We start from the raw sequence: 13,940 nt of genomic DNA, 5'->3' as shown, positions 1-13,940 counted from the left end.
TTTCCTTCCCCTTCATTCTTCTCCCTCCTTCCTTTTCTCTCCTTCCTCCCTTTCCTTCCCTTCCCCTTTTTTTCTCTTTTTCTCCCTCCGCTCACTTTCGCTCCATTCCCCTCCCTCCTTCCCTTCCTCTCTCTTCCTCTCCCTTCCCCTCCCTCCTTCCCTTCCCCTCCCCCCTTCCCTTCCCCTCCCTCCTTCCCTTCCTCTCTCTTCCTCTCCCTTCCCCTCCCTCCTTCCCCCTTCCCCCTCCCCCCTTCCCTTCCCCCCCCCTTTCCCCTTTCCCCTCCCTCCTTTCCCCTTTCCCCCTCCCCCCTTTCCCCCTTCCCCCCCCCCCTTCCCCTTCCCCTCCCTCCTTCCCTTCCCCTCCCTCCTCTCATTCCGCCTCGTTATTCCCTCCCGCAATAACATTCCGGCGAATAAACCCCTCTGGGTTTAAAAAAAGGGCCCCTGGGTTTCTGCCTAAACTTCCTTTAAGGGGTTTTTGCCCGATGTGAATTGGGACGTAGCGAGGGTTTTAGTTGTTTTTCTTTTCTTTTTCTTTTTTTTTTAGTTTCGTTTTGCCTTTTTTCGATTTTTTTTTTTTTTTGATCCCCTAGATATGATTTATTTAAAAATTTTTTTTTTTGTTAGATGGTGGAAAGGGGGTTGAGAATATATCTGTTTATCTATCATATCTATTAATATATATTAATGTACCTACATGTGTGTATATGTGTGTGTATGTGTGTGTGATGTGTGGTAGTGTGTTGTGTGTTGTGTGTGTTTGTTTGTGTGGGTGTGGGTGTGTGTGTGTGTGTGTTGTGTTGGGGTGTGTGTGTTTGTTGTGTATCTATTCATCTATTCCTATTATCTATCTATCTATCTATCTACTATCTATCTATCTATCTATAATATTATATATATATATATATATATATATATATATATTATTCACTCATTCATTCATGAAACAGCATGATCATAGAGCAGATTAGCCGTGGCATCCTTGTAGTCACATTTGGGATGTTGTCAGGAGCTATAAAATAAACGAAGTAAAGGCCCCGAGTTTTTCTTTGCTCGCAGTTCCATGTAACAAGGAACGCTGTCTCTGCCGTTTGTTCAGTAGGAATAAACTTCCGCCAGACATATTCTGCTTCGCCGTAAACTACCATTGCACAGAAAATCCCTTTCTGCATGTGTGTTGTTGGGGTTTGTTGTTGTGGTTGTGTGTTGTGTGTGTGTGTGTGTGTGTGTGTGTGGGTGTGTGTGTGTTGTGTGGTGGGTTGGTGGTGTGTGATAGCCTTGCTTTATTTCGATGTAGGGAGTATATGTTAGCATACAAACATACATAATATTGTATGCATGCAGGGAAACTTTAGCCCCTGGGGGTTTACGGCGCTTAAATATGCTTTTTTTAAACATTCAACAAAATCAACACGGGGCAAGTCCAAAATCCATAACGCTGTGCAAAAATTCCATGCGATAAATTCACAATAATTATCGAGAAAAGGGTCAAAAAAAACAGGGGTTTACTGGGGGCATATTATTCGAGATAAAATCACATACTGGCCAAACGGAATCCTGCAAGTAAATAAAATGAAAAAACACTTTTTGCTCACCCGTGAAATACCCTCATTGGCTAAAATACACACTTTTAGTTACTAACTGATAACTGTAAAAAAAATGCAAAAAATACGGAAAATGTTTTTTTCTTGCTCAAATGACTGTGATACTTGCCACACATAAAAGATGATTATCTTTGTCCTAGCCATTATCTCTTCGCTAAAAATATATATAAATAAATTTTTATATTTGAAAACCCCCATCATTTTATTTTAACTAATACTATGCAATTATTGTGACCCCAAAAGCAACATCTATAAAGTGTAAAAATTAATGGTATTGATTTTTCTTTTAGTTAAAAATGGGCAATATACGATATGGTGTCTAGCTTTACGGTGCAGATAATCTTAAAAATATACACATAAAATGGCACGAATATGATGACACAATAATGAAAATAAAAGTAAAACTAATCCCAAAATACATTAAAAATGAAAAATAACAAATAAAAAAATAAAAACAACAACAACAACAAAACAAAAATATAACATAACAAAAGAAAGGAAACTTCAAATCACGCTTTTTTCCCCGGGTCCCCCGAGAGCGCCCCAGGGGCCCACAGGAAAAAACACCTCGGCCCCCTTGCAACCCCCCCCTGTCGCCCCCCGGGGCCGTCACCGTCAACAAAAAACGGCAAACGTCAGGAGTAGCAAAATAAATTATATAAAAATTTTTCTCTCTATTCTTCTTTCTTTCTCTATATTTAAAAATACTGGGGATAATTTTTGGGGCCCTTTTAAACTTTTACCGTTTTAAACGATTCTTCCCGTCGAAAATCTTTGAGAGAAAGACCTATATAACCTTCCGTTATATATGTGGATATATATCGATGGAAATAACATAATTAAATTTAAATTCCCTCATCACTTTGGGGATTTCCATCCATCCATACAATCTCAAAAAAATTTGTAAAAAACACTTACAAACTCGATAAAAAAAAAAAAAAAATTGCTTTGGGTTAAACTACAGTTTTTTTTAGCATATAAACATACTCCCTCAAAAAAAAAACATAATTTTTTTGGATAACTCACCCTGGGTCTTTATACAAATAAAGAAATTTTATACCCCTAATATCCGGGGAAAAGGGGAGGGGTGGAAATGCGGCAGTGCGCCCTATGCAGTCAAAAAAACCGTGTAAAAGATATTCCTTTTTTGCTGAAGTGAAGAGCATCCAAATTAGTTTTTTTTTGGGGGAAACAAAAGAGCCCTAATCACCGCCCACTAAAAAGGTCTTGGTCGGTCGCTTCACAAAGACCCCTCGTTTTATTTTCTTTGTTTTTTAACTGGTTCATCTTTCTTTCCCGAGCGCTGTTACAAAGTTTTTTATAAAGAATCAGGGTTTTTTTGCCGTCTATGATGTTCCAAAAATAAAAAAATAAATAATAAATAAATAATAAATAAAAAAAACATTACTTTATATATAAAAGATACATTTTTATACATATATATGTAAAATTTAAAAAGTTTATACAAATACATACTCATAAAATTTGCTAAAATATAGACTACATTTTGTGCATATATGTTCCAATATTACATACTATATATTATATTATCTTGATTGAACTAATTGATCTATATTCGTCGCTCGGGGATGGTGGGGGGGTTTTTGGGAGTGAGTGATGAGTGATGAGGGGTGAGTGATGAGGGGTGGGTGCGTGATCTGAACACTTGGTCTGTCGAATGTCCTCCTTTCATTTCCAGACCCTAAAACCTCCACTTTCCTCTTTCCTTTCTCTTTGTCGGGCCCTTAAAGAGGCAAAAAGGGAACCTTTTTAAATAATTCAATTACGGGGTCCAGGCCCAAGTCGTTCGGAGTCACATTTTCACATTGTTGGCCGGTTCTTAGGGGGTTCAATGTGTTTTAACTTTTTTTACGCCCCGGGTCAGGGTGCCTTTTCATACCATTCCCCCTTTAAACATTACAGCGCCGAACTCCCAAAAAACCCTCTCGTTAGCATGCTTCACTCCCACCAGAGATATGTTCTGGGCCCAAAAAGCGGAACTCTTAATGTTTCTTTAGAATGACGAAAAGGGTTTACTTAATAAAAATAGAAAAACCAAATTTTGAAATTGGATTTCACTTTCCTCCTAAGCATTTCTTCGAAAAATTTCTTTCGGTTTACATCCCCCCAGAAGCTGAACTAAAACCCTCTGGTTTGATGACCCTTTTAGGGCGAAAATGAAACAACCCCAAACCCATACTTCCTTTCACCCAAAATGACGCTGGAATGTGACAAAATATATCTTCTTTTTTATCGGCAAGCTTTACATTGTGAATGTTGCAAAGGGGCACCTCTTACGGAGTTCATTTCCCCGTCATTGTAAACTTTTTCCTACATGCGATCCGCGTCTGCTTGTATCGTGCAAACAAACAACCCAAAAAAAGGACTAAAGGGCGAGAAGTAGAAAATCAAATAAAAAGGGAAATGGATTCGTGGGACCCATCGTTATTAGATCCTTTCCAGTGAGGGACTTCGTGCAGCCCTGAGGGAACCCCCACTCCCCCAACCATCCAGAAACCCTTTTTGAAACCCGGAAAAACGGAAATTGGTACTGCTAATGGAAAAATGTTATAGTGAAAAATTTTTTCCCCCAATTACTCGCGCCCGTTTAATTGATGTTCACTCAAGCGGAGGTTAAACACTTCGACCGGGATCTTTTCGCAATGATCAAAGAATTCAGCTCTTATTTTTAGAAACGGTGGGGGGTGGGGGTGGTGGGGAGGGGGAGACTGGTCTTGCCGCTACCAATTTTATTGAAGTATGTCAGTCCCATTTATCACTATTTACCGAAATATCCCTACTATATGAGACAACTACTTACAAAAATGTTTGCTTTTTTCTTTTAACTACAATCTATATGATACATAGAACTTCGACAAACAATTAATACAGGGTTTTTTAAGAGTTGAAATAGAAATTAGCATCTCGCCTGAAGCAAAGAAAAATAAAGAACAGGATGATCAAAAAATCTCTGCTCTATACAGTCTATTAATACATCTGAGCATGCACACAAAAAAAAAAAAAATTTCAGACCGGAGAGAAAGCTTTAAAGCACCGCCGCTCATGAATTTCATGTTTAATATTCTTTTGGAAAATAACCGCTACAAAAAAGGTTCAGTATATCGATACTTCCCGAAATCCTCCAAGGGCTCAGTGATAATGGTAATATCCATTAAAGAATGGATAAAAGGGAAAAAACAATATCACCGCGTTTAATGAAAACTGTCTCTCTTTTTTACAATATTTTTATCTACTCCTAAACTCTGAAAAAAACCCACGAGTAAGTTGGTATCCTCTAGCATCCACAGCTTTTGGTTGTCTTAGCGCCTGATCAAACCCCAATCTACAAAATTTCCCCAAGGTATCATCAAAAGATAATTTAACTGTCCTTTGACCCTAGGCTAACCCTCTTCTGCGACATTACCTGTTTACAACCCAAGTTACCAAAAAAAAAAAAAAACAACAAACAGCTACTTTAAATTTTCTGCGCGTTAAAAACTCACGTCTTTGCGGGAAAGTAAAGCCACGCCGCTCTTTTTAAAAGTTCCCAAACCCCTTCAGCTACACTGGGCCCCCCCAGAAGTTAAGACCAGGGGCCCTTTTTGGGGGGTTACAGGGCTAACAAACGCTGACCACACTACTAAACCCTTCAGGGGGGTTTGAAGATTTATGCTCTGAGTGCATCTATTTTTAAAAAAACCTCCCTTATTGATGCGAAAAATCTTTGGGAGTGTGAAATTGAAAAAAAAAAAACCAGCGGTTACTTTGCCAATTTTAAAAAAATAAAACAAGGGGTTTTTCAAATTTTTTATCTTTCATAACCGTTTGTTTACTCTACCATACCAACCAGAGATGTAAAATTTAAAAAAACAGGGTTTTCCATAAGAAAAAAAAGAAAGAAAAAAGAAGAAGAAGAAGGAAAAAGAAGAAGAAGAAAAAAAGGAAAAGAAAGAAAAAAGAAAAGAAGAAAAGAAAAGAAGAAAAAAAAAAAAAACACAGAAGCATAACCCCGTTTTACTCCCTTTTCCATAATCAAAAACAAAACTTTCAATTTTCAGAAAAATAAAATTACCGATAAAATCACAGTGCATATTTCTATCGAGCAAAATAGCTACGGTAATCGCCCGATGTAACCGCCGTGCACAGTGGGGAGCCGTTCGGCTTTCTCCCTCAAAAGTGCTTATCGGAAGAGACGTCATACCACCTTTTTACATACCACATAGTATATGAAAGATGGAATAAAAGTAATGGGTCTTTATATAATAAAATAAAGGTATACACGTTATACATGTACGTAACATTATATACTATATTACATATATACATATAATACATATATAACATATATATACAAAAACATATATATACTACATATTAAAACATATTTACTATATATCATATATAACTAAAATATACCTATATATACATATAATACATTAAAATACAAAATATCATTAAAATACATATATTTACTATATTAATATTTCATATATATAATATATATATATATTATATAATATATATATTATTACACACAACAAACCAACACACATGTATTCTGAATGTAAATCTCCGCTGAAAATTTCCCCTTCCCTTCCGTCGCCACTGCTGTTCGCTACAGAGGCGGAAAACCCGGGGGGTCCTTGACCGGCGCGCCAGAGTGGCAGGAAACATTTAAACCACATTTTAAAGTCTTTCGGAAAAATTTTCACATAGAATTTCATTCGCAATCATCAAAAATAAAAATGTAGAATACGTAAAATAAATGTAGAAAAGCGTAAAAATCTGAAACTGAAAATCGACAAAAACCCTTCCTGGATTTTTTTTCTAAAACAAAATAAACAATACAAAAATAGAGGTCCTTACAGCATTTTTAAAAACATATCTTATGTATCAATATATTAAAAATTGCCCCCGTAAGGCAGTCAACATTAATTTTTTTGTTTGGGTTTGAAACGGTAACATCCTACCGCTTTTTCATTATTCAGATTATATAAAACCTTTTGCTAAAAGTCACATTTTTAGGCATGACCAAGAGTAACCCGAATATTCAAAGGGTTTTTTTATTTTCAAATATTTTCATTCAAACAATTTTTTTTTTTGCAAACCTTTATACACCCCACTACGAGCGCGCGCGCGCGGCGCGCTTGTGTGTGGGTGTGTGGTGTTTTTGGGGTGTGAGTGTGAGTGTTTGTGGTGGTTTGTTTTGTGTGTTGTGGGGGTGGGTTTTGGGGGTGGTGGGGGGTGTGTGTGTGGTGCGGGGTGTGTGTTGTTTGGGGTGTGTTTGTTGTGGGGTGTGATGATAGTGAGTGATTAGTGGGGTGATGATGAGTGAGTGAGTGATAGTGAGTGATGGTGATGTGGTGTTTTGGTGGTGTCTAATCATACATACTACAAAATCATATTTAAAAAAAAACACGGGGCCAAAATAGATTTATTTAAAAAAAAGATAAGTTTTTGAATCCCCTGGATCCATCTTCAGGGCAGACCCGAATGGAATCCAGGGGGATCGCTCATTTTTGATAATCCGTTTGTGCATTGTGTTTTTTTTTTTTTTTTTTTTGGTTTATTCATATATATATATTATATATAATATATATTATATATATTAATTATATATATTAAATATACTAACATATACATTAAATTACATATAAATTTTTATATATAATATATATATATAATATATATATATATTATATATTACATTATTATACATTTAATATACATATATTATATATATCTAAATATATACTAAATATAAGTATATAATATATATATATATAATTAATTATATATATTAAATATATATATATTATATATATATGTAATATATATATCTATAAATATATATGTATAATATATAGTATATATATATATATTATATATATTATACTTAGATATGTATACTATATATAATATATATATATAATAATATAGATATCTAACTATATATATGTATTATATATGTATATATATATATATATATATACCTTAATAATATATATATAATATATAATATATATATATTATATATGTATATAATATAATCCTCTATATGTATAAAAAAAAAATTACTTGTAATATATAATGTATAGTCTAGATGTCTATATATCTATATATATATCTCTATCGATAATATAATATATATAATATATATATGTTATATATGTATAGATGTATTATAGTATATCTATATATATATACATATATATCTATAGGTCTATGTATATGTATCATGTATTGTATATATATATATTTATATATGATATATATATATATTATATAATATATATATCTATTATATATATGAATAACCAAAAAAAAAAAAACAACAACAACCAAACAATGCACAAACGAGATTTATCAGAATGAGACGATTCCTCCTGGATTTCCATCATCGGGTCTGACCTGAAGATGACTCCAGGAGGATTTCCGAAACTTATCTCGTTTTTAATAATCTTAGTTTGTGCACCGTGTTTTTTTCTTTAATATATGTATGTAGTGTATGGATGTATGTATGTAGATCACACACACACACACACACACTCACTCACTCTCAATCCTCACTCACGTCACTCACTCACTCACTCACTCGACTCACTCACTCACTCCCTCACATCACACACACACACCACACACACACACACCACACACACACGCACACACACCACACAAAACCACAGCACACACACACACACACACACACACCCACACACACACACACAAACACACACACACAACTCACACTCACAACACACACACACACTCAAAAACACACACGACCACACACGCGCGCGCCGCGCGCGCGCTCGTAGTGTGTGTATAAGGTATGCTTAATTAAAAATTGATAGTGATGACATATTTGAAAAATAGAAAATACCTTTTAGAATATTCTGTGTACTCTTTGTCATGCCTATAAAACGTGTGACTATTTTAGGCCAAAGGTTTATATAATCTGAATAATGAAAAAGCGTGTAGTGACTGTTTACGTTTTCAAAACTCCCTAACAAAAATATCTAATGTTGACTGCCTATACTGGGGCAATTTCATATATATGATCCATAAGATCATTCCTTTAAAATGCTGTATAGGACCTCTATTGATTGTAATTGTTTTATTTTGTTTTTAGAAATAAAAATTCAGTGAACGTTTGTCGATTTTCAGTTTCATCATGATGTTACGCTTTCTACATATTATTTTACGCTATTCCTACTTATTATTTTTGATGATTGGCGAATTAAATTCTATAGTGCCAAAATGTTTTCCGAAGGACTTTGAAATGTGTTTTAAATGCTTCCTGCCACTCTGGACGCGTCCGGTCAAGACATCCGAGTTTCCGCCTCTGTAGCGAACAGACAGTGGCCGCGGCAATGGGAAGGAAATTCAGCGGAGTGATTTTACATTCAGAAATCACATGTGTGTGTGTGTTTTTGGTGTTGTGTATATATCTATTAATATATAATATATATATATATATATATATATATATTATATGTATATATATGAATTATATATGTATTTATATTATATATATGTAATATATGTATATATATGTATATATATGTATATATATGGTATATTTTGTATATATATGTCTAATATATGTAAAAATATATGTATATATATGGATGTATATATAAGGTATATTGTTAATATATATGTATATATATGTATATATATGTATATATGTATATATATGTATATATATGCTTCGTACATGTATATACGTTGTATACGCCGTTATTTATCTATATCAATGACCCATTACATTATTCCATCTTTCATATACGTATGTGTGTATGTATAAAAGGTGCATGTATGCACATTCCCTCTTCCGATAAGCACTCTTGAGTGGAGAAGCACTAACGGCTCTCCCCCTGTGCACGGCGGTTACACTCCAGGGCGATTACCGTAGCTATTTTGCTCGATGAGTAAATAATGCACTGTGACGTTATCGGTACTTTTACTTTCTGAATGAAATTTTTGTCGTGATGATTATGTAATGAGTCAAACGAGGTTATGCTTCTGTGTTTTTTTTTTTTCTTCTCTTCTTCTTCTTCTTCTTCTTCTTCTTCTTCTTCTTCTTCTTCTTCTTACTTCTTCTTCCTTCTTCTTCTTCCCTCTTCTTCTTCTTCTTTCTTTCTTTCTTTTTCTTATGGAAAATCCCTGTTTCTTGTTTAAATTTTTACATCTCTGTTTTCTTGGTATGGGTATAGTAACAAACGTTAGGAAATGATAATCAAATTGTAAATAACCCTTGTTTTATTTCTTATAATTGGCTAAGTAACCGCTGTGTATTTTTTTTATCATTTCACACTGCCGAAAGACTGTTTTCGCATCACATAAGGGAGATTATTTAAAACTACGATGCCTCAGAGCTGAAATCATTCCAAGCCCCTGCATGGTTTATTAGTGTTGCGCTCATCGTTTGTTAGCCCTTGTAAAGCCACCCAGAAAGGAGGCCCTCGGGTCTAACTTCTGAGACCAGTGTAGCTGAAGCGGTTGGAACTGTTTAAGAGCGTGCTTGGCATTACTTACCGCAAATGACGTGAGTTGTTACGCGCAAGATAATTTAAAGTAGCTGTTTTGTCTTGTGTTTTTTTTTTTTTTTTTGGTTAACTGGGTTGTGAAACAGGAATGAAGGTTCGCAGAAGATTGGTAGCCTATGGTCAAAGTACCAGTTGAATATATCTTTTTGGGTGATACCTTTGGGGATATCTTAGATTGTGGTTTGATCAGGCGTCTAAGACAACCAAAGCTAGTTGCATGCTAGAGGATAACCCAACTTACTCGTCGTGTTTTTCAGAGTTTAGGAAGTAGATTAATAAATTTGTAAACAGAGAGACTAGTTTTCATTACAACTGACGGCTGATAATTGCTTTTCCATTTTTATTCCATTCTTTAATGTATATTACATTATCCTGATCTCCTTGGAGGCCTTTCGGTAGTATCGATCTAACCTGAAACCTTTTCTTGTAGCGGTATTTCACAAATATTCAGCGATGAAATTCATGAAGGCGGCGGTTGCTAATGCTTGCTCTCTCGTCTGATTTTTTTTCTTATGTCGTGCATGCTCAGATGTAATTTACCTAACTGAATAGAGCAAGATTTAAGATCATCCTGTTCTTTATTTTGCTTTGCTTCAGGCGAGATGCTAATTTTCATTTCAACTCTTAAACCCCTGTAACTTAATTTGTTTGTCTGCCAAGTTCTTATTATCATATAGATTTGTAGTATATAGAAAATGCAAACATTTGTGTAAGTAGGTTGTCTCATTATACGTAAGGGAAAGAAATTTTATTTCGGTAAATATTGGATAATATGGGACTGACATACTCTCAATAAAATTGGTAGCGGCAAGTCAATGTCTCCCCCTCCCCCACCACCACCACACCACACGTTTGCTAAACTAATTGAGCTGAATCTTTTGATCATTTGCGAAAAGATCCAGCGTCGAAGTGTTAATCCTCCGCTTGAGTGAACATCAATTAAACGGGCGCGAGTATTGGGAAAATTTGTCACTATATAATTTGCCATAGCACGTACTTCAATTTCTCGTTTTCTCCGGTGTTTCAATTAGGTTACGTGGATGGTTGGGTGAGTGGGTAGGTTCCACTCAGGCCGCACCGACGTCCCTCACGGAAGATCTAATAACCGACTGTAGTCCCACGAATCCTATTCCGTTTGAATGTGCCTGATTTTTCTACTTCTCGCGTCCCTTGACGTCCTTATTTTGGCGCTTGTTAGTTTTGCAGCATACAATCAACGCGGATCGCATTGTCGAGGAAACGTTTACCATGATCCGGCTGAACTGAACTCCGTAAGAGGTGCCTTTGTTCCCAACATCACAATGTATCTTGCCGATTAAAGAAGAATGTATATTTTGTCAGCATTTCCACGCGTCATTATGTGGTGAATAGCGAGTATGGTTGGTGTTGTTCATTTTCGCCTAAAGCGTGTCCATCAAACCGGGGGGGGAGAGTGTATATGTTTCACGTTCTTCGTGTATGTAACCGAAATGAAATTTTACAAGAAAGCTTAGTGAGGAAAGTGAAATCCCAATTGCAAAATTAGTTTTATCTATTTTTTATTAAGCTAACACCCTTCTCGTCATTCTAAAGAAACATTAATAGTTTCCCGCTTGTGTGCCCGAGAACCATATCTCGTGGTAGGCAGTGAAGCAATGCCTAACGAGGCGGTTGTGTATTTCGGCGCTGTAAATGCTTAAGGGGCGAATGTGTATGAAAGGCACCATTGACTCCGGAGCGTAAAAAATCTGTAAAAACACATTAACCTCCTAAGCACTCGCAACCATGTTAAAACTGTGGCACAGCCCTAAACAGACTTTGGGCACTGGATCCAGCGTAATCTGAATTATTTAAAGTTTCCTTTGTGCCTCTTTCAAGTCTCAGATTAAAGCAGAAAGGAAAGAGGAAAGCTGGAAGGTTTGAGGGTCTGGACATGAACAGGAGGACTTCAGACAGACCAAGCTGTTCCTACTCACGCACCCACTCCCTCACTCACTCACTCCTCACTCACTCACTCCACTTCACTCCCACAAACCCCACCAACCCCTCCAACGAGCAGACTAAATGCATGTTTCAATTAGTTCTCAGAATTACATATAGATATGTATGTATATATCTTGATACATAGATGCACAAAATGTATGTCTATATATGTATATGCATATTTGATGAGTGATGTCTTTGTATATATACTTATATAAATTATACTATATATGTATCAAATAGATGGATCTTTTATAATATAAAGTATATGTTTATTTATTTATTTATTTATTTACTTTATCATTTATTTATTTATGGAACATCATAGAGCGGCGAAACCATATTCTTTCATAACACTTTCGTACAAGCGCTCGGGAAAAGAAAGATGAACCAGTTAAAAATACAAAGAAATAAAACGAGTGAGTCTTTTCTGAAGCGACCGACCCAAGACCTTGTTTAGTGACGGTGACTTAGGGCTCTTTCTGTTCCTCCACAACAAACTATTCGGATGCTCTCACTCGTCAGCAAACAAGGAATATCTTTTACTACGGTATTTGACTGCATAGGACCAACTTGCCGCAATTTACGCACCCCTCCATTTCCGCAGGTATATCAGGGGTATAAAATTTCTTTATCTTCGTATATAAGACCTAGGGTGAGTCTTATCCAAAAAATATGATGTTATTATTTTGAGGAGAGTTATGTCTTATATCTATAAAAAAAACTGAGTTCTAGACCAATATGCAATTTTTTTTTTTTTTTATCGAGTTTGTACAGCTGTTTTCTACAAGTTTTTGTGAGATTTACTGGACTGGACTTGGAAAATGCACTGTGATGAGGTGAATTTAATTGATATTCATGTTATTGCCATCGATATCATATGCCTCATATATAGACGAGAGGTATATAGGGCTTTCTCATCAAAGATTACGACTGGTGAAGAATCGTAAATCGGTCAAGTAAATGACCCTTAATTTCATCCGATATTTGCAAATATAGAGAAAGAAAGAAGACTAGAGAGAAAAATGTTTATATAATTCCATTTTGCTACCCATGACGTTTGCCGTTTTTTGTTGACGGTGACGGCCGGGATGGCGACAGGGCGGGGGTTGCAAGGGGGCCTGTCAGTGTTGTTGTTTCTCGTGTGGCCCTGGGCGCTCTCGGTGTGACCAGGGAAACAGCGCTGTATTTGGAAGTTTTCCGTGCTTTTGTTATTGTTATTATTATTGTTTTGTTGTTGTTGTTGTTTTATTTTTTTATTTGTTATTGCATTTTTTATTACTGTCATTATTGGTATTAGTTTTACTTTTATTGTCATTACTATTTGATCTCTCATTCGTGCTTGTTTAGCTTGCTATATTTTGTTATCCAGCATTATCTACACCAGTAATGCTATGACACCATATCGTATATTGCCCATGATGTATAACATAAAAGAAAAATCACTACCATTAATCTTACATTGATAGATGTTGCTTTTGTGCTCATCAATAATGCACTAGTATTACTGTTAAAGTAAACATATTGTGTAATCAAAATATCAATTATATATTCATATATATTTATAGCGCAGATGATAATGGCTAGGACAACGCTAATCACTCTTATAATGTGTGGCTTAAGTACCAGTCATTTTGCAGCAAGAACTAACATTGCCGTGATTCTTTGCATTTTGTTTACAGTATATAGTTTGGTAACTAACAGTGATTTTTTTAGCCATGATGGTTATTTCACCGGTGAGCAAACGTGCCTTGTTTACATATTTTATTTACTCTGCAGGATTTCCGTTGGCTCAGTATTTGATTTTAGATCTCGAATAATC

Source organism: Penaeus monodon, chromosome 42 (genome assembly GCF_015228065.2).
Source record: "Penaeus monodon isolate SGIC_2016 chromosome 42, NSTDA_Pmon_1, whole genome shotgun sequence".
In the NCBI taxonomy this organism is placed as follows: domain Eukaryota; kingdom Metazoa; phylum Arthropoda; class Malacostraca; order Decapoda; family Penaeidae; genus Penaeus; species Penaeus monodon.
This window is presented reverse-complemented; position numbering follows the sequence as displayed.